The sequence below is a fragment of the Amblyomma mixtum genome, chromosome 5, assembly GCF_055824585.1.
Source record: "Amblyomma mixtum isolate Tamu chromosome 5, ASM5582458v1, whole genome shotgun sequence".
NCBI classification, from domain to species: Eukaryota; Metazoa; Arthropoda; class Arachnida; order Ixodida; family Ixodidae; genus Amblyomma; species Amblyomma mixtum.
The window spans coordinates 128,077,013-128,099,881 of NC_143016.1; the positions used below are offsets into that span (position 1 = coordinate 128,077,013).

General features: G+C 45.9%; 1 long non-coding RNA gene across 2 annotated transcripts; it reads left to right on the forward strand.

The window, feature by feature from the left end:
• The first annotated feature begins 19,852 nt into the window (after positions 1–19,852).
• LOC149343675 (uncharacterized) lies at positions 19,853–22,499 on the forward strand. Of its 2 annotated transcripts, none has more exons than XR_016283140.1 (3): positions 19,853–20,484; positions 20,962–21,327; positions 21,691–22,499. It is a non-coding gene; the product is annotated as an uncharacterized LOC149343675 (long non-coding RNA). The 2 variants fall into 2 exon arrangements; XR_016283139.1 differs by having other exon boundaries at positions 20,962–21,078; positions 21,714–22,499.
• Positions 22,500–22,869: the final 370 nt, after the last annotated feature.

The following is a 22,869-nucleotide window of genomic DNA, read 5'->3' on the forward strand; positions in this document are numbered from 1 at the left end:
GATGGGGTAACACCGAAAAATCTAAGACTAGACATGCGGCGACTATAAGCAAACTGACTTGAACCCCTCCGTCAACTCATTTCGTATGCCGTGCAGAAAGCAGGGTGAACCTCAAGAAATTCAATTGTTACTATATCCGCGAGTAAAAAATAAGACTCAGCATTAATGCAGAAAAAGGTAGCTTGTTAATGCGGAGTTACAATTCATATCATTTTTGCCCAACATTAAAATATAAGAAATTGAGGACACAGCCGCAGATAGCACGCTGCGTAAAAGATTTTGAATCTACCAACCCTATAGGTGCCACAGTTCGGAACGCTATTCATATACGCAGGAAGTGCAGGTTTTGTAGCGTAGTCACCGACGAGAGCCCTGAGTCGTCGAGTAGTCAAGTGCTTGGCGTTGCAAACTTCCAAGACACCAATCCATCTAGCAAGAGAGTTATTAGCCCTAAATGCAGGCTTAAGGCGCTCTCATGCCTTATAAGCGAATGCTGCACATTGGGGATGTCTGGGCTCCTTGTGCTACCACCGTGAACGTCGCCTCTCAGTTTACACACGAAAAGTGGAAAGCACCCTTTGGGCAGCTAGGAGCTGCAAGCGCAAAAAACCGCATTCTCTACTCGATGTTTTGCTTTCATAGCGCTGCAATCCTTCATTAAAGAATACGCCATGAGAAAACCAATACTGCGGAAGGAAATTTACAATTGCACGAAAACATTCAATCTTCCTGTATTTTTCTATCGCACACAAAGAGCTAACTTGGATATCCGTCTTCACATGCACGTCGGGTCAGTAGTGATATCACGCAATTAAAAGTCCTGTAATATTATCGTACGGCACTCTGTAAAGCCCAATAATTTTTTAATTGTTCTTTGTTTATATTAGTACCAAATCGCAGCCAGTCTAGGACCCAGTAGCACAAAACTTCTTGTTTTCTTCTAGTAGCACATTCAAGGACGTATAGTACAGGAAGGGACAACGCAAAGCTAAGTTCAGAACAAAGAGGGCAAACGCTAAAAACAGTACTCCAGAATGTGCAGTGCAGCGAATTTGGTTTAAACTATTGCTGACATGGTAGCCGCAGTGCGTGTTACTTGCTATCCTGCATCAGAAGGCACCAGTTCCATCCTACTGGCCGCAGTGGAGAACACCACTCAGCCGACGCTACATGACTCTGCTGCCCTTGTCCGTTGACATCGCTGGTTGCTCCTTCCAAAATAAAGGTCGAGAAATGATCTCACAGTTGCTTTTGGCTGCACTGTTCTCTTGGGCAAACCAGCCCTTCTCAACTATGACAGGCGTCACAGCCTAGTCTCTAAACGTCCCGTACTCCAATGCGCGACCTGTCGGAGCAGGAGCACGTCGTGATTGAAGACCCTGCGCAGCGTAAAGAAACCGGATGACGACGACGACGATCAAGATAGATCCCATCACTCCTACGTATAGTAGCAGAGTCTCTAACATGCCTTCATCTGGCGCCAGCTCCTCACGCGGTTCAGCCGGGCCTCCAGAACCCTTGAACACATCCGTTCCCTTGGAAATAGCCGGAGCTAATACGATTTCTTCCCTACCGACACGAGTGACCAAAGGATGCAGGCGTGGCTGGAAGACGCCTGCTATGCTCCTCTGTGCCGGAGCAGCCATCCTAGCCTCACCCGGGGTGGCCTGCTCAGGTGGTGACTGCATAATCACGGGCAAAGGGTGAGGACCACTAATTGGAGGTTGGGGTGCCTTTTGTCCCCACTGCTGGTCCCTCTGCGGATCGCCGAGTAGTGGTGACAGATGCTGATGCTGCTGTTGTGGCCACTGTCGCTGCGCTGGAAGCGCGTCATATTCGACGACAGCTCCTCGTCGTGCTCGAATCGGTGGCGGTCGTAGCGGCAAATGGGTGCCCTGCGCAGGACGTTGTCTACCGGTAGACTGTAGCAGGCCAGCTTTCTGGAAGGGTGGCTCCTTCCTGTCTCTGGTCATCACTGGTCTCAAAAGAAGAGGCGGCAGCAGTCTCGACCTTGTCGGTGATGTCAAGTGGCAGTACCAGGTTTTCGTCCTTGCAGGCGCTTGTTTAGTTTAGTTAGCAGCGACTGACGGTAGCCGCTATTGTCACGCTTTTTTTTTCTTCCTTCTGTCGCAACGCTTTGTGTTCTTCTTCTTCCCCTTCGTGAAAGCAGAAGCTTTACCGCGCGCTTTATCCCAGGACCACCCTCATACGCAACTTCCAGTCGGACACGCTAAATTGACATTGAACGCCCCTCTTTTCCTCCCCTTGAGCAACAAGCAAACATACATCATGACCATATGCAGCAAGTCACATGGCCGTACTTCGCGCATTGCGCTTACAAAGAATGCATAAAAGTAATGTCTTCTCCTTTTCTTACAGCTTTTCTGTGGCGTTATCTTATAGCTTTTTATCGTGTTATCGCGTTTTCTATCGCGTTACAAAGCCTGGTCACTATATTAGGAGGGAGTTGCTTGCGAGCGAAGGCCCGCAAAGCAGCTTCTGAGCCCGTGCAGAATATGATTGCCGAGGAGTGGTGTTTACCTTCAGCGATAGCTTGTGCCAATGTCCAGCATTTCTGCCGTCGCCGCAGAGGCAATGTCGTGGCGATGATTGACGATTGTGTCGCCATATGGATCTATAGTTGCCACTGCTGCTGTCCCCGCTTTGAACCTCGCGTCGTCGTGGTAGGAGAGCGAATCAGTTCGTAACTCCCAACGGCTGCTTATGCTTGTATATTCGCTGAACGCTGATTTACGGTGACGGTCGTGTGATCTTCGTGGCCACGATACGCCGGCAGTCATTTTCCTCCTGTCATTAGCTCGTGCCCTCCGAGGTCGTTCCTCAAAGGATTTGGTGCGCGTGAAGTCGTAGACAAGGGCTCGTGGCCAACGTTGCCAAATTTTTTTACCATGCTGCCACTGCCGAGCGTTCGGTGGCTGGTTCCACGTGATGTGTGCCTTAACGTCCCTAGTGGCTTTCGGCGGTTTTTGGTGCGGCCTGTTCGCTTATATTGCTGGTCTTCCTTCAAACAAAGTGCCACTCTTGCTTATTTGCCACACATTTGAATCCAGAGATGCACACACACGCGCACTGGACGGCTTTCAAACTTGAACTGCTCTTCGGGTAGCAACGTCGAAAAGAACTCGTGCACCATTCACGAATTCATTTGCTCGCACCTATTTTCGCAAGGCCTGACTCTTTCAAGCACTGTTTTCTTTTTTTTTTCACGGACTCTTTCCGGCTGGAGTTCTCCTGCCGAAGCTGTTTTGCAGTCCTCCAATTTCAGTAAAGCTCTCGAGAATATTTTCTTGGTGAATGAGCGTTGTATTTCGTTGTTTTGCTCATCGATTGCAACCCGATGCACTTCCTTTGTTATTTGTCATTTTAAATCCCTTGTATGTGCCTCCTGCATGGGCCAATATATTGGCCTGGAGTGTTTTTAAATAACAATATTAATATATTAATATGAGTAATTACTCCCTTATTATTAATATATTAATTAGAGAATGACCAATTCTGTATCTATGGGCCTTAACCCACGGAGCTCCCAATGCTGTGAGATATGGCGTCCTACGCGAACTAAGTTACACAAACGCACAGAATACCACACACATAATCAACTACAAATGCACCGACGGAAACAGCACTAGTGCACAATGCTTTCACAATCATAGCATGTAAGGAGAGTTAAGGGCTCCGTGGAGCTTTTTCCGACCTGCACCGATCCTCTCTTTCTACAGCGTTCTAAGGACGTTGCACCCCCGTTTAAGTTCGCCTGCGATGCAGGGCCTGAACATATTTTCTTGTTTCTCTCCTCTCTACGCAGCGTTAATATACCAGAAACTAAGAGGACGCGGCCTGTGCCGCGTCCTACAGCACCGATTCGCTAGGAAAATCACTCGCCCATGGTGCCCGTGGTGTGCTACTCGCCGCGGTCGCTCTTGCTTAGGCATTCACATGCCGACATCGATGAAGTCAAAATCCACTAACGATTGCGTGCTGTGCGATGTCAGCGCACGGTGAAGAACCACAGGGGGCTAGATTAAACTTTAGCCTTGCAATGCGACGTCCCTCAAAGCCCATATGTGGCTTCGGGATATTAAACTCGACAATGTAAAATGTAGAATCCTAGGGGGTGCTCATACGAAATTTTCGACCTGAAGACGTCAATTTAAGTCACTAAACTACGTTTACCTCTTCTATGAGCATAGTTATTAAATTGCTACCTGGAATAAGACTACTGTTCCAGGTGCAGAAGCCTTACTTTCTGCAGCTCGGATGTTATGCCAGCAGCGTGAACGCACGAAGACAAATATAGGAAGCATTCCATTGTGCGTCCGGTTGGTTGATTCTGTGTTCATTAAACAGTGTCGTTATTAGACTGCGTGATTTAGGCACGTTTTCCTTTTCGCTTCACAAAGCGTGTCTTATTTCCACGTATGCGCTCCGGTATTGTTACAAGGCCGTCTGCACCATTGTCAGCACCAAAGAGTTACATCGACGCGGTCCTTATAGCACACAGTTGACTGCACACTATTCTGCACATGAAGATGCTTTGTTTTTGTTTTGTTTTCCTGCTGCGGATGGTAGGTTACCAGTAACAGTTCAAGGTTAAATGTTGCACTGCCATTTTAAATAGAGGCGACCTAGAAAAAAACTGTGTCAAATGGTGCTACGGCAATATATTTCATCACTCGGGGTCCCTCATAGCCTGTGAGCCTCATTAGGACGTTAACCCCATAACTTATAAACCATAACCATATTTCATCATGCCAGAGCAGCGCTGTCGGGTATATAAGAAAAACCGCCGTAGCATGTACCTATATAGGGGGCCAACTTGAACCCAAAAGGATGTCGGTTTTGACACCTCGCAGGATGCGCTCAAAAAGGGGGTACCAAGCTACTCTGCTTCGGTGGCGAAAAAATTGTAGCGCAGGTTCATTCTTCCTGCTAAAATTGAAAAAAAAAAAGAACGCTAGCAGAGCGTGGTTTCGATCCACGGACCTCTGGGTTATGGGCCCAGCACGCTTCCACTGCGCCACTCTGCTTTTTTTTCTTTATTGCCTGGCTTTGACACAAAAAACTGGACAACACAAACAATCAACAAAAGACAATAACTATGTACACACGACTTGTGGTCAGCCAGCATAAATCTGGCTTCGTCCAATTAAAATTCACGCAACGTACAGAGCGGCTCTAGTCTTGAGAGCCACTCCGGAGGCTCCGCAGCGGCTTTCTGAATGGCCAGAAACATCTCCATACTTTCGCGAAAGTAAATTCTGGCAGGTCTTGCGTCACTGTCACAATGCCAGCCTGCCATTCTGGAGCGCCATATACAGTGGAGGCCTGTCAGCATTATTAAATCGAAAGGCACCCCATCCTCATTTTCTACACATAAGAACCGGATGCCATACGGGTCTAGTGGAAATTCTTTCTTTAAGGTTCGCTGCAATACATCCCAAAAATAAACCCCTTCCCAACAGTGTAAAAATACATGGTCTATTGTTTCCGGCTTTCTGCAAATTAAACAGTGAGATCCCCAGGGTAAAAACAATTCCTTTCCCTCTAAAAATTTTTTAACCGGTAAGGTCCCGGTGTGCAACTTAAAAAAGAAGGTTTTTGTTCCAGGCGGCACCTGCATTTTTTTTACTCTCTTTAAAACATCTTTGCCTGGGCCTCCACTGTACAAGGCCCTGTACAAGGGCTCGGGGAAAACTACATCGCACAAGGCACGGTACAGTTTCTTTCGTTTCACACTAGCCAGAAAGTCATTTGAAAACCGCGCGGAAAGAAACCTTACACTGGCTACGACTTCCCGGTAAAAACCGGTGACCCTACTATACACCTCAGCAGTTCCGACTATGTACTCTGGAAGTAGATGCCGCAGCCTAACTTGGCATACGGTACGCAAAAAAGGACACAAGACACTGCGCCACTCTGCTGCTTTTTTTTCTTTATTGCATGGAAGAACATCCGTAGAAAGGAGGAAAACTTCAATCAGACTGGATCGCGTCTCAAGTTGCCGGGCTGCTTAATAGGAGCCCGCCATTGCCCTAACTCAACACTGCATCCCCATCAAAACATCAAAATCCAGGGAGGCACACACATGCATCTAGGCACGGCAGCCAGCTTGGAGGTTCTTCGCGTGCAGCATATACACTCCTCACCAAAGCACACTGTTCACGAAACACAGATTTGGACGATCTTGGTGGCTCGGCATGTCTGTCCATCATACGGCTTTTCCAAAGACTGAATAGTCCCATCAACATAAACAAATCATAAGGCACAACAGAGTTTTTGTCAACAGGCAGAAATCTAATAGTGTACGGTGTAATTTCAATGTCCTTCTTGAGAGTTCGTTGTAGTATGTCCCAAAAAAACATGGCATCACGGCACAGGATAAAACAATGATCAATTGTCTCAGGCACGTTACACAGACGGCAATTCACATTCCAAGGTACAAACATCCCCTTGTCATTAAGAAATGTCTTGACAGGCAGCGTCGCTGTGTGTAGTTTGAAAAAGAACGTTTTAGCGGCTGCCTGAATGCACATCCGCCTAACACGCTTTAGAACACTGATGTCTAAAGACCCCAGATAAGGCTGCCGATACAATGGTGTAGGGAACAAAGACTCAGTGAGAGCCTGGGTCATCTGTTTTCTCGAGAGGCTATACAGGTAATCTAAAGAGAAGCGCACAGTGAGGAAATTGAAAGTGTCAGCAACCTCCTTGAGGAATCCCCACAAAGTCCCCTCACGAGCCTGCACAGTCGGTGCGAATAAGTAAGGCAAATGAAAACTAAGCCGCCTAATGAGCACAGCTACCAGAAACGGGTGGTTTGCCGATTTTAAAAAGAAAAAACGGGAAACAAGTTGATGCACGAACAGGTGAACAAGACCCACTCCACCACCCTCTAAGGGAAGGAACAAGTTGTCACGCCTCATGGGCTCCCATTGAGAGCGCCAAACGAATGTTGCAAATATTCTGTGTATTGCTTGCACCTTCCTCCTCGCACAATGCAGGACTTGAAGGACATACGCGAGCTTTGCAAACAAAAATATGTTACAAACCTGTGCCCTCGCAAACACTGAGAGTTCCCTACCCATCCAAGCCTGTGTTTACCGCCGTAGAGTTACAATTTGTGAATCCCAGTAGGCTGTACTGTTGCGAACTTGGTGCAGCGGAACGCCTAGGTACTCAAGAGGGTTACTGTCCCAGCATATGCCACCGAACTGGCTTGGCCTAGTTCCCCAATAACCCAACCAAAAGCCTTTGGATTTCTCTAAATTAAGAGCCGCGCCTGATACATCACAGAACTGTTTAGTCAAGTTTAGAGCCTCAAGTACACTCTTTTTGTCAGAACAAAAGAGGGCGACATCGTCAGCATAGGCTAAAACTTTAACTTCACATTGAGCCAGAGAGAAACCGCGGATAGCTACGCTGTTAATTATACTGAGACAGAGGGGTTCCAGATATAGGGCAAACAACAATGGAGACAGTGGACATCCTTGACGAACAGATGCTTCTAGTGGTATTGGTTTCGTTAGCTCCTGATTAACAATAACCTTTGTATAGGAGTTCTTATAGCACAGCCTTATGCCTTTGAGCAAGACGTCACCAATATTTGCATACTCCAAGACCGCGAACAAGAAATCGTGCCGAACTTTATCAAAAGCCTTCGCCAAGTCAATTTGAATCAGAGCAACTTGGCCTGTCTCATCTGATATTGTCTCTAATACTGAACGTGCAATATGGGTATGTGTTTGAATGCGCCACTCTGCTGCTTGCATTGCGCGGAAACATAGTTCATATTCGAATGCAAAGTGTAAACAGGTTTCTTCAGAAGCTTAGTTTTATTTCCTTATCCTAGGCACACGAGCCAATGTCCTTGAAACAGATGCAACGGCAGCCGGTCGCTGCCTGAGGAAGTGAATCACCTTGACAGCAGCGACCGAGCGGGAAAAACCGCCTCACCCCTTCTTTGTATTGCAGGAACACTATGGAGCTCGACGTAGAAGTGCCAGCGCGACTATGCAAAAACCGTACACGGTGCCGCATTCTCTACAAATTGCTTGCTGCGCGTGAAAACAACTTGCCCGGGACATATATCAATAAAAGCGTTATTAAAAACTTATATTACCTTGTAGTATTATACAAATTGTTGCTAGCATTGCCGCCACTTTTTAAGCATGTTCATGTTGCACTCGTGATGTTCTATTCCAGTTAATATCTGGCAATGTTATGCATATTTGTTTTTTTCTGGCTTCAGGAACACAAAAAATCCTAGATCCAGTCTGCATTCCATGAGTGCTCGCTTTCATTACTGGTGAATAGGTTTCTTTTTAAACTTTCAATGCCTTTTTGTTTCCTGAGCATGCAGCCGCAAAAGCTGTTCGAGATTGTACGCCACCATTTGCCAGAATGCTTTCTGGTGAGTCGTTCAGGAGCAGGTCCTGCAGCGCCGTTGTTACCAGAACAGAACCAGTTTCGCAGCTTCATATCCTGGCCAGCGGCGGAATATGGCCCCAGTGGCGGACACGAGAACTAGCATCGCTGCAGTCGAGTCTTGCAGTCGAATCTTGAGTTTCAAAACATGAGAAAAAAATGAGGAGCGAAGCAAAGAGAAAGCAGAAAGTGCTCAAGAAAAGTTTTCGTTTCTCTCTTACAATAAACGCAATTTTTTCTTTGCTGAGTATCGTGATAAACAAAGAGACGTTCTGGTGTAAGTGAGCGACGAAAAGAAGGTGAACTATAATAACTTTAGTTTTATTAAGCCCCTTGGTCTAAAGCTAGAAATGATGCCGTTATCGCAGCACGGCTCCTGAAATTAAAAGGTTTGTCCTACGTTGCTTATGAACGCCTGTATAACCATTAGCACCGAAGTTTATAACACAAAAAGACATTTTAAAAGCACTGATGTCCATGCCGTAGAAAAAAATCAATTTGTGGAAACTGAAAATTCCTATTTCCGGCCTTTTTTTCGTGCCGTGGCATGAAAACTCCAACAGTTCAGAAAAAGTAGAAAACTTCGATTTTTTACAGTTGCCTGCAACTCCGTAAAAATTCTTTTCGGTCAATTTTGAGCAAGTTCGTTTGCCACTTCATTTCCTGCCAAAGCCTGGTGCGTGCGCGGGGCCCAGATAAGGAGAACAGGGCCCTCGACTGGCTCGAAGGCTCACCGTCCGAGCTGGCTTCCATCCCCCCTCACACGCGCACAATATTCGGACAAAGGCAGGCTGATAGGATGGAGTGATATAGTTCAGCACTATAGACTAATCTAGGAGCTATACCCGGAAGCTGATCGCAAGCTCAGCAAGAAGGAAGCAATTTGAAAGCGATTACAGACGGGCACCTTCCCGAGTCCCCGCATATTAAGCAAATGGTACCCGGAGCAATACGATGGTACATGGAAACTTTGCAAGACACGATCACATGTTGTGGGTATGCACAAAGAGAAGTAATTAATCAAGCATAGGTAGTCACCACGACCCAAGGGATCCGGGCCGACTTCTAGCCTTGGACGTTAAAACCTCCTCGAAATTTCGTTCCCGCAAATTCCTGAACAACTGAACAATCTTCTAAGCGGTAATCGCTGTCTAAAAGGGAAATTATTATGCACTAGCACTGCCCCTTGACTTCAAGATTATGACACAACTCGTACAGGCGACGCGGAAGCTGCGAAAACCTTTCCTACAGCTTCTCCGCTACATACCGCTCAATAATCTAGCGTGGAAACCTGCTGATGCAAAGAAATTAAACTGGAAGAAAATCAGCGGCCACATAATAGTTTTTCGAATGGAATGCTCTCTTTGTTGAGCGTATAGGCGTTGTGGTCGAGGTATCATGAGTACGAACGCTTTGTTAGCTGCGAACAACAAAGAAACAAAGACAACTCCTTACTAGCTACTGAAATACCATTGAGTACATCATACTTGACTATACGGGCACTCTGGCTCTTACTCAAACAATGTTTCATAAAAAGAATTTTTCCTATGCGTGCTCTACTAATGTGGTCTACCTGCTCTGCTGATGAAAAATGGCGTTGTAACAATACCGAAGCTCCTCTGTGCTAATCAGACAGAGTTCCGGCGGAAACAAGACCAACGTGAGTAAATCACCGTCTAATAACAACACTGTAAAATAAGCTCAGCATCAACCAACCAGACCTACACAGAATTTTTTTCTGTATTCGCCCTCGTTTATTCGTGCTCCTGGCAGAGCATCTCAGCAGCAGAAAATAAGACTTCTGTGCCTGGAACAGTAGACTTATTAAGGTAGAACTATATTAATTATCTTCATAGCGGAGGTCTGCATAGTCTTGCGACAGGAACTGGCATCAACAGATCGGGACATTTGGTATTTATTGCCCTCCTATTCTACAATGTACATCCCGGAGTTTAAGATCACCGGGCGACACATGGGCTATAGGGACGCCCTATTAGAGAGCTCAGGATTAATTTAGCACCCTTTGGTTCTTCACTATGCGCTGACATCGCACAGCATGCATCCGTTTCTGTATTTTCACTTCATCGATATCGGCATGCGAACGCCAAATCAAGAGCAACCGCGACGAGTACGGGCGAGTGATCGCCCTAGCGAATAAGTGGTGTAGTGCTCACAACAGGCCGCGTCCTCAAAGCTTCTTCTATGTTGACGCTGCGTAAAAAGGAGAAAAAAAAAATCTCTGCCTCTCCCGTAACCGAGAGTGGAGTAAGCATGAAATGTTTCATCTCGGTGGACACCCGAACCGCACCTTACAGGAAGGGAGGAACTCCACCACCCGTTCAGCGCGATGCCTTGCCATTTGAACGCAAGGTTTTTTGAGGAAAGGAAATGGCGCAGTAATTCTCTGCCATCTCGGTGGACACCCGAACCACACCGTAATGGAAGGGAGGAACGCCACCACCCGTTCGGCGCGATGCCTTGCCCTTTGAACGCAGCGCTTCTCCCCCGGGCCCCTGTGCGCCTGCGCGGCTTTGCTTCGATGCGCGAAGCCCCTAAGAGATCACGTCTGACAACGAAGTGTATCGTGGCATTTATGTGCTTTTTGCACGCGCTATTAGAAATCGGAAATTATAATTCCGTGCATTATGAAACGCACAGCGACTGATATCTTGATAAACATTGAGAAGGCACTGGCAGCAGTTATTTTTTTACTCCTTTGGAGACCAACCAGCGCTTGCATGCCGGTCGCGTAGGAGGGCTTACAGAGTCTCGTTAAATCTCGCTAAGTCTCGTACGGTGCCCGGATGTTCTCGTTTCAGAGCCCGGATGACTGGATTTCAGTGCCCGGATGACTGTATTTCAGTGCCCGGATGAGTGGATTTCAGTGCCCGGATGATGGCTCTCGGTCTCGGCGTGACGTCACCACACTGCCGACAACGGGGGCTAAAAGCATTTCATGCTTAAAAAGAAAATATGTTCAGGCACCGCATCACAGGCTCACTCAAACGGGGCGCAAACTTGGAGAAAGACAGGGGCAGTTCCGGTCATAAAAAAGATAGCCATGGCGCTCAAGTCTCCTTACGCGCTATGAGATTATCGTTTACTGTTTGAACATTAAGAAGGTCTTCCTCAGTTAAAACAGAATATCTCTTCTGAAGCGATATCCCGCATTCCTCTACTTTCCCTCTAACAGCTAACTCGTTAGTGAGCTTCCTTTTCACCAGTTTCTTCCGTTCCCTTCTCAAGTCTAACCCCATTCGAGACCTTGCCATTCTGTGGTTGTTGCAAAGCACCTTTTCCGAGGGCCTCCACATCCTACACGATGCTGGGGTGAGCGCATAGTATGAAGTCTATTTTATTTTTAGTCTCACCATAGCGGCTCTTGCACGTCCACTTCGTCTCTAGTTTCCAGAAGAAGGTATTCATGATCCATAAAATATTTCACTCTGCGAACTCCACTAATAACTCTCCGCTGCTATTCCTCGAACCTATCCCATATTCACCGACCACCTGCTTTCCAGCCTGCTTCTTGCCTATCTTCACGTTGAAGTCGCCCGTCAGTACCGTGCACTGTCATTTTACCTTAATCATTGCCGATACTACGTCTTCATAGAAGCTTTGAACGATCTTATCATCATGTGTGGACGTAAGCGAGTAGGTCTGCACCACCTTCAGCTTGCACCTTTTATTAAGCCGAATTACGACAGCTGCTACCATCTCGTTAATACTACAGGACTCCTCTATTTCACCGGCTATATCCTTATTCACGAGGAATCCCACACCTAGTTCTCATCTCTCCGATGTTCTAGGATAGCACAGTTTCTGCCCGCTCTTTAGTACTGCATACGCCTCATCTCTCCTCCTGACCTCACTTTGCCTTAAAACATCCCATTTAATACCTCGAACAGCACTGCTAGGCTAAACTCATAAGGTTCTAGTATTAAACGTTGCCAGGTTCAGTTCCCAATGGCGCCCTGTTAGGAGCCAGATATTCTTCTCTCCCTCCAATGCTTAATAGGTGTTACCGCCGCATTGACCAGTCCCGCAGCCGCTGGGGTCTGAGGGCCGAGGGTTGATTGGTTTTTGCATAGGAGGTTGTGCCTAAGTACTATATACACAGGGTGGCCGAATCCTTCTCTTCTGAGGAAGTGCGCTGTAGGTTCTGGCCACCGACATCAGGCCCCAGCCTGGTTGTGCAATTCTATCGTCACGCGAGTTTTCTTTTTCAAACCCGGTGCAAAATTGCGCGGAACCGAGATTCGCGCCCTGGTCAATTTGCACGCGCGGAGGATGTTCTACCTTTGCGCTATCGCTGCCCTACAGCACACCATAGAAGGCGGTAGGACAGTTAGGGAGGATACCGGCAAGCTATCTGAGGAGACAAAAGATCTCATTAAGAAACGCCAAAGCATGAAAGCGTCTAACATTACAGACCGAATAGAGCTGGCAGAGCTTTCTTTCTTTCTTTTTATTTGTTGCTTAGGCATTTGCCTAAGAAGGGGCTGAGGCTAAAGGCACAATGTTGCCTGACAGGGCCTCAGCCCCCTACTACATGACAAAAAAAGATACAAATTACAAAAGTCCGGCGGGCCGGTACAAAATAGTATTGTTGATAAGGAAGAAGAAAAAAAATTCAAAGAAAAGTAGGCACAAAAGTAAGCGTTATACAAAGCAAAATACATACGGAAGAAAATATACACAGGAAAATACATACACACTCAGCAAAAAAAGACAAAAGCGCTTGACAAAAATTTGCACCATAAATGTACGATGCGTATATAAATAATAAACAAAGACCAAGACATACATGAAACACTACATCAAATAACAAAGTTCTACTTAAGGCTTATTCTAGCCTACTGAAAAACAAGGCATTATGGACATATAAGCCCAAACAAGAGTACAGAGATGCGAACACAGAATCAGTAACTGTGAAGAAAAAAAAATGGACTACAACATGCTTGAATGAGAAATTTTAGCGATTGCTATAGGTGACATCGCTACAGAGAAGAGCTCCTTTACATTCATTTTTGAAAGTGGAGAAGGGTTTACTGTAATTAATATTTATATCTCTTCTATTGAGAATTCTGATAACTTGAAAAGACAGTGCTTGACGACCATAATTTGTCCTTATCCTCGGCATCTCTATTTTCGGGTCTCTGATAGCGTACAAGTTTACTCTGTCGGTGGATGTGACGTACAAACGATTTTTATGTATCCATTGTAGCAACTTAAAGTAGTATACCTTATCTGCCCTCAGCATATTGTACTTTAAAAAAAGTGGATGCGTTCTTAGTTCCCTTTTCTCGCCATGATAAGCTATCAAATAAGCGCAAGGTAGCCAACATCCGGAAATTTAATATGGAGAGAACCGAGCAAGTTTTAAAGTGCGAGGTAGTCTAAAAGTGGTGAAGAGGAAATTAAACCTAGGTAAAAAGGGGAGAAGGGTAATGTCGTTAGCAATATGGATAAGTAGTTCAAACAGCCGAAGAGCTCTACACAAACCTGCACAGTATCCAATGTAATCAGAAAGTTAATGAGAAAGGCAGTCGAGCACAGCAATGGGACATCCCGCCAGTAACGAAAGAGTACGTAAAGAGAGCCTTAGGAGCAATCTAGAGGGTGAAAGCAGCTGGTGAGGTTCACGTAACAGCAGGTCTATTCAAGGATTCAGGAGAGATTTTACTACAAAAAGAAGCCACCGTGAATACACAATGCCTTGTGATTTCGAGCGTTTCAGAAACTGGTAAGAGCGCTAAAACTGTCCTAATTCGTAACAAAGGAGACGTCAAGGACTTCAAAAATTACAGACTGTTCAGCTTGCTGTCCGTTGCCTACAACGTATTTACTATCTCACCGTAAAACAGCGCGCTAACACGGGACGAAGAAAGAATACACGCACAAACACAGCGCTGAACTTACAACTGCATGGTTTATTGCATTGCTCGCAATAAATACCAGAAAGGAATACAAAAAACAAAAACAAAAAACAAAGGAAGGCGAGGAAGATAACCTCCTGTCGCATCATGTCGTCAATGGTTATTCAAGATATTGAATCTCTTCTCTTGTCAGTGCCATCGATGGAGTGCTAACGCATGACGCGCCTCTCCTATCTATGATGAATGCTTCATATAGTTCACGTTTGTGTTGATGATTATACCGCCTCAAAATCTGGCTTCATCGAAGGTTAGGTGTGCGCAATGACAGGCAGATACGTGTTTTGCCAGCGTGCTACCGTATCCCGTGCGGATGTTATTGGTGTGCTCTCGTAGACGGTCGTTTATGCATCGTCCACTTTGGCCCACATAAGTTGCGCCGCATGACAGCGGTATCTCGTAGATTACCTCCGTGTCATAGGTGGTGAACATTTTTTTCATGGTTCTTACTGCACCGCGCTGGTTTAGGGTCATCTTCGTTCACCATTCTGCAAAGCATATTGAGCTTTCTGGGTGCGGTTAGGATCAAATTCACTCCAGCACGCCCTACTATCTTCTTCAACGAGTGGCTGATCCCGTGCAGATACGGCATAACAGCCATCTTCTCTCTTTCTTTGCGTGGCCTTATCGGGAGGCTAGATAGGCGGAGATCTTTCAGGAGCTTGAAGCCGATCCCTAAAATAAGGGCATCCGGGAAACCCGCTTCGCGTAGACGTTTCAGCTGAGATTCCATGCTAGCTTGCTGTCGGTGACAGCACGATCTTTTGAGGGCATTGTTCAAGGCGCCCAAAGCTATTGCTCGTTTGACAAGCTTCGTATGCGCGGAAGAGTAAGGCAGAAGGCATTTCTTAGACCTCGGAGCATAGCACCAGCAAAGATGGTCCTCACTCGAGAACAACCGTAGGTCAAGGTACTGAAGTTGGCCTTCGTCAGGCAGTTCTTTCGTGAGTTCTAACTCACCCAAATTTTCAGAGAAGACCTTCAAAAGAGCCTCCACGTCCTTGCTTGGGTCCTGATCCGACTTTTTGTAGACAACGAGGAAATCATCGACAAAACGGAAAACCCTTATCACGCTGGTGTTTAGCAACGCTTCTTTTAGCCGACGATCAGCCTCCGCAAGCCAAATTTTGAGGCGGTATAATCATCAACACAAACGTGAACTATATGAAGCATTCATCATAGATAGGAAAGGCGCGTCATGCGTTAGCACTACATCGATGGCACTGACAAGAAAAGAGATTCGATATCTTGAATAACCATTGACGACATGATGCGACAGGAGGTTATCTTCCTCGCCTTCCTTTGTTTTTTGTTTTTGGTTTTTGTATTCCTTTCTGGTATTTATTTCGAGCAATGCAATAAACCATGCAGTTGTAAGTTCAGCGCTGTGTTTGTGCGTGTCTTCTTTCATCGTCCCGTGTTAGCGCGCTGTTTTACGGTGAGATCATGTGCCAACTGGCCCGGCAACTATCCTTAATGTATTTACTATGATAATCGCTAATAGAGTGACGATAACCTTAGACTTCAATCTACCGAATCATCAGGCAGGCTTTCGTAAAAGACACTCGACAGTAGACCATATTCACACTATCAGTCAGGTGATAGAGAAATGTGCACAACATAAACCGCCGTATATAGCATTCATTGATTGCGAGAAAGCATTTGACTCAGTGTAAATCTCAGCTGTGATGCAGGCATTGCGGAATCAAAAGGTAGAAGAGAATAATGTGAAAATACTGGAAGGTATCTATAAGCAATTCTTAGGTACAAGTCTTGACGCCATGCTACTTTCAAACGGAGAGCGGTCTGTTGAAGCCAACGCTTTGGAGCCGTTTGTGAGGTCAGATTCGGGGCCTAGGACTGCGGTAAAGAGCGTACATCGTCACTGGCTAGTTAGTACAGCTTGCTGTTGCGAGCACTGCTCTCAACGTGATGAAAGCTGTAGCGTTTAAAGGAACACACAGTACAAGTTGGCATTGATTTGTATCGATAGTTTACCGTATACTATAACGACAAAGACAACTCTATAACGACAAAAACGCGTCTTTTGTTATGGGCCAATGGTGAACGCACCCAGAAAGAGCCATTCCTTACAAAAAAAAATCTTTCCACAGTCTACAGACTACCATAAAGTCTACATATAGAGTTTTTATACTCGGCACTTATGGATTAAACTTTACAGAAAGCAAATGCTATAGGCTACGTATAGGCAATTTTAAGGCGAAAGACTCTAATAGCTCATTCTCCCGTCCGTCCGTCCGGCCTTACATCCAGTGCCTGGTGTTACTCATCGATGAGCGCAGCTGCCAAACGATGACGTCATCTTCGTCGACAGTTGCAGTTGTCGGCGCGGCGGCGTCGAGCGCTTCTCCGTCGTCAGCCGGTGTGCGGCAGATAGTGGGGGAGAATGGCTCCCAAGCGGTTTCAGTCGTAACAAACATAGGCAGTCCTTGGCAGTCGAAGTAGCGCGACAAAAGCTTTCGCCTAGCGCACTTTAGACTGCCAAAGTGTTCCATAGTTTCAATAAAAGTTTTGTCTATAGACAGTTTATTAACTCATATTAGGCAGAAAAATATCCATAGGAATGCGGTGGAGCCTGTGAAAAGTCTATAGGAAGTCTGCAAACCATTTTTACGGGCCTAACAGGTACAACCGGTGTTTACTAAGAACGAAACTGGATGTAGTTGTCCTCAGTGTCTATATCAGAAGAGGGACAAAGACAGGAGCAATACAAAATAGGCTTTTGTTTCAGAGCGCCACAGCATCTCATCATGAGGCGCAAATCACCCAGACTAACGCAGAAGCTTCGGCAACGGTGCTGCACGATAAGCTGTGGAACGGCTCACCAGAACGCATTCATGCAAATGTGGCGTACAGCCTCGAATATCATTCGCGGCTCCGTGCTCGAAAAACAAAAAGATATTGAAACCTAAAAAATAACCCCATTCACCAGCAATGAACGCGAGCACTGTTACAGACTGCAGACTGCAGCTGGAATTTTCTATGCTACCGAAGCCATACAAAAAACTCATAAACATAACAATACCAGGAAATAACTGAAAAAAAAACAATACGACTGCAATCTGTTTAAAAATCACCTACGAAACTATAGTAACAATAAAACTAGCATACAAGATGAATAAATGTGTTAACAGTTCTTTTATTTAAGCATGTATCGGGCTGGTTGTTTTCACGTGCTGCAAGCCATTTGTAAGCAATGCGGCACCGCGTACGAATTTTGCAGGGCTGCATTAGCGCTTCCACTTAGAGCTCGATAGCATACGTGAAATACAGACACCTCGAAGCATCAAATTGAGCAGTTACGAAGACGTTTGATTGCTATTAAACCAAGAAATTAGCGGCAATACTCGCCCTAGACTTGGCACCACCGGTGAGACTGTGCGCGGGCAGGCCTCTTGGCCGCTGCTGTCGAGGTCATTCACATTCTCACGTAGCGACCGGCTCCCGTTGTATCTGTACCAAGGTCATTCGTTGCCGTGCCTAGAATCAGGAGGCCAAACTGAACCTCTGAAGAAAATGGCAGGCTACCATTGTGACCGAGACGCAAGACCTGCCAGGATTTACTGTCGCGAAAATATGACATGTTTCTGGCCATTCAGAAGGCTGCTTCGGACCCTCCGGAGTGGCTATCAAAACTAGAGCCGCTCTGTACATTGCCTGAATTTTAATTAGACGAAGTCAGATTCATGCTGGCTGACCACGAGTCGTATGTACATAGCGTTTATTGTGTTTTGTTGATTATTTGTTTTGTCCAATTTTCTTTGCAAAAGCCAGGCAATAAAGAAAAAAGAAAGCAGAGTGGCGCAGTGGAAGCGTGCTGGCCCATAACCCAGAGGTCCGTGGATCGAAACCACGCTCTGCTATCGTTTTAAATTTTTTCTGTAAATTTTTTTGTTTCTTTTTTTATAGGAAGGACAAATCTTTGGCCACAATTTTTCCGCACCGAAACGTAGTAGCCTTTTACCGCTTTTCAAAACACATCTTGTCAGGTGTCAGAAACCGAAACACTGTCGGGTACAAGTGCGCGGTTTTATATTGGTACGTACACGCCACAGTGGTTTTCCTTATATACCTGACAGCGCTGCTCTGCTGTGTGAAAACATACTGCAGTGCATACCTTGCGTGCGGAAAGTGCGATGCTAAATGAGTTACTCGGTATCAGTCACCCCTGCCTTTTTTTCTAGATCGTGTCTGTTTAAAATGATAACTGCAAAATTTTACCGTGAACTGTTTCTGATTACCCTCTTTGTTTCCATTCGTAACAGGAGGCAAGCAAATGACCTTCATGTGCAGAATAGCCTGCAGTCAAAATTGGTGTTATATACACGACGCTAATGTTACTCTGGTTGTGACACTGGTTCAGATGGCCTTATAGCAATACCGAAGGGCATATGTGCAAATCAGACACGGTTTGTGCGGAAAAAGGCAAACGTGTTGAACTATTCTCTAGTTTACTCCAAAATAAGCTATGGTATCCTTACTTGGGGAACGACAACTAACTCTAATTACTACAGGCTTAATGTATTACAAAAGAAAATATTACGTATACAGTTGAACCCCTTAATAACGAAAGCCCTGAAGTACGAAATTCTCGCCGCAACGAAAAATTCCGGCGCCCCCGGCGAACTCCCATAGTGTTCAATGCATTTGTCCCCTCTCAACAGCGAAGGGTTTTTAAAAAGCAGTCCCGCATTAACGAAAGTTTGAGGTAGTGATCTGCAACATTTTTTCGGCACATCAGCCAGTCGGGAACATAGAATGGGCAAAACTGCAGCAGCACACTCATCCGACATGTCGGGCCTGTTCATTTCACCTGCCAACAAGCACCGGCGCAGCCATTTTTGTTTACTTTCGGTTGGTTCGGTAGCAATTTTTTTTTTGCCCTCTGAAAGCGGCTTTTTGCTAGCCCGTCTGTTGGCAACTACGCACGGACGTGACGTTTCACGTGACGACACCGCCGGTCAACCTGGGGCCCTATTCTCGATATTCACATTCGCCTGTCGGCGCCATATTGCCTCTCTGATTGGCTGTCAGAAGTGTCAATCGCCGTCAATGGGCGTGTCAATCAGGGTCGGTTACGCGAGCACTTTTCGCGGTGACGTCGATTTGACGTGGCATTGAAAATGCATTTTCGTAGCGCTATTCTTGGTGCCCGGCTGGTACATATATGTGATTGTGAAGGGAAAAGAAGCTACAAGCGGTCCGTGCGAGAGCACTTGCGCTCGACTTGCCAATTCGGAGAAAATAGCTGCACACCGGAAATGGCAACTTCCTAAAATCTGATTGGTTGGAACAATATCACGTAAATCACGTGATAGGCACACATTTTGGAGTGATGTCAGAATGACGTTTCATCACGTTTACGTTGTGCCGCCATTGCAAAAAATGGCTGAAATTCGCCGCCATCATTTCGCCCGGCGAAAGGTACCCGATCATGCAAATGAGTTAGTGAAATGCTGATTTATACGGCGTTAGGTAGCCGCATTTTAACGGGTATTTATTTCAAGACAAAACTAAGCTTACAAAAGTCTTGTTTTGATTGCACAATGTAATGATATCGCGTTGTAAGAGCTCATCTGAAATAAGCAACCCTCGAGAGCGTTAATAGTGAAGGCTTAAGCGTACAGCCGCATGGGGGCGCTAACTGCTCTCCCGTTGCAAACCCTTCGCTCGCGGTGAGAAATCATCCGTCCGTGCGGTTAGTGAAGCGCGAAAATTGCTCGAATGGCGGTGCCGGCGCTGCGATTTGCTGCTCCTTGCATTCATTCGTCGTTTGTTAAACCCTAGAAGTGGGAAAGGTGAGCGACTTTCGAGGTCACCGCGATGCTTTCGAGTTGTCTCTGACTAGACAGCTCGTCTGTGCAATCATCTGACGAGGCATATATGTGGTGGCTATGCAAGGATGCATTGCGGCGAGAAGCAGTGCCGAACTGTCGAGCTCTGAGGGACGATCGCCAGCTGTGAAACGTCGCTGAACGGATGGGCTTTGCCTCGCGTGATGAGCGGATGACACGAGAGGTGTTCGCGCGGCCGAGCAACAAACTCCAGGAATGTGTCGGGCTTCTTGACGAGACATCCGTGTGTGTGTAGCATCATTCTCATTCCTTTCGCATGCATGCTGGAGATGACTTTAAAACAAGAATCCCAAATTTGTATTCGGCACTTCGCGTTGCTTTTTTCATACTGTGTTTCAGTTTTTGCACACAGCGCCAAGTTGAGAAAACAAAGCCTAGCATGCTAGTACGTTGATCGATTTCTTTGTGTTCGGTGTTGATGAATGTGAAAGGCAGCATCGGTGAAATCAGCTGAAAGGCGTCGTTTCCTTAAGTGTGAAAAAAAAATGCGTGACATTGTAAAAGAATACTATAACCTGTCTTAAGCATTATTAATGAAGCACACTAAAGTGATTTCGCTATTCAAGCTGAAATTTTCATAACAGTGTTACATCATCAGTTACGCAGCAGTCACGTGGAAATTACCGTAGGAGGGTGGAAAAAATTATTTCTCTAAGGGCACACGGAAAACAAATATATATGAGTCTTGTACATTTTATTTACAGGTGTGGTGTTCCTGCCGGTGAAGGTTCCAGCTCACAAGAATCTGTGCGGGATCCATCCATGACCCATTTATGTGCAGTCTCTCTCCATGTGCTGCCCGCATGGAAATCGTTAAACTGGTGAGCACGTGCTTAGTGTGTTGTGGCAGGCATGAAGGGATAGCATGTTTGCCTGCAGTAAGATTGCATGCGGCTAATGATATCTGTCTGCATTTATATATAGTTTATTGAGCAAGGAAGAACAGTGTAAATAGAACCACATGTAAATTAATCATGTCTGTACTTTTCAGGTGACAGTGGAGATAGGTGTGGGTGACACGCAGTGTTGTTCTCTGGCTTTGGATTTCTCTTAGTGACCGCAATGTCAAGGTAGCCTCATTTCAATTGGTGCAAAATGAAAAAGCATGCATATACTAAAAAACTCATGGTAGTCATAAACAGTTGAACTTGTGCCCTTCCTTGCAGTGCATTCTGTGGTGGTTTTCTTGAGTATAAAAAGTGTGTATTAATTATTTGTATCCATCAGTTTGGCAAATGTGTCATCAAGTACCTCTAGCTATATGGCAACACTTCGTTTTGATACTAATGATTGATTTTGCAGTCAGCGTATTTTACATTTGTGCGTAAAACTAGACAATAGTTGAACTTGAGGCTTCAACAATTTCTCATATTTGGAAACGCAATGTCTAGCTCGTTGGAAGATTTCAGTGCACAGCGTTGATTAATGTGCAGGTGATGGTTTGCATCTTATGCAGATGTGGTGGACTACTCTCACCGTGGGGTCTCGTGTGCTCGGGAGCCATGATGCCAGATTCATCTTCGCTCACCCCTCGGCTGGACTGGCTTCCTAGCTGGGTGGTGATACCGGGTTCCTGAACGATTACATGAGGTGTCTGCAAAGGTGTCATGGTCATGGTACGCCATGGTCAAGAGTTCTCTGCAAAGGTCAGCGGAGCTTGCACTGTGCAACACAACATATTCATCCACACTCAGCTGCAGGACCATGACACCACTGGCAGGTGGTGATAACAGAAGGAGCACCAACATCTACAGCAGGGAGGAGGACACAGCACCATTTGGATTCTACCTGACAGACAGGAAGTGCATGATCAGCAGCTGCTTTCGAGAATTGCACTCACTGCCGTGATTGTCATGTGTAGCTATGCCACAAGTAATCAGCATACATTTGCTCTGCTTCAAGTTTGATAGCATACTGCCAGGAAGCTGATGAAGTCTTCATCATTTTGGTGCTGTTCTTTGAATAGGACCATATTGGTGATATCCATGACAGTAGAAATCATTTTTGTCTGGTGCTGCAGTTTTGTGTGAGTCAGGAAGTGCCCCAAGTGTTTTCAGCCTACCGTCTGCCAACTTGCTGAGTGTGTGCTTCAACACATGCTTTGGTGATTGTGAAGAAGTGCCATCCCTTCGTGTGGTGCCTCCCTACGTGTTCTGCTTGTACACAACGCACATTTTATTTGGTGCTTAAGTTCAGTGAAGGACAGGAAAGCACCAAAATGTTTTCCTTCCAGCACCTGGGTGTTGACTAGACATGCTTTCACCAATGCATTGTTTGCTTTGGTGTTTGTTGAGAGCCAGCAGTCCACAACATGCTCAACATACAGCATGGTCGCTGTGTCTCTAGTCATTTACAACATCTGTTCTTCAGGGTGCAATACGTCTTGTGTGGCACTGTTTGTGTGATGAGATCACAACATGCTTTGCCTCATGGCATTTGGTTGCCTCTGTCTGCTTGCTTTTGACTGCTTCTTTCACATGCTGCACGTAGTTATACAGCAGTGAACTATTTTTCCTGAAGGAAAAGTCATGTAATTGTTTCACGGTCAATTTCCCAGATGAAAATGCAAGGCCTGGCCAGCATTCTGACACATGTACCCATTCCCATCTTCT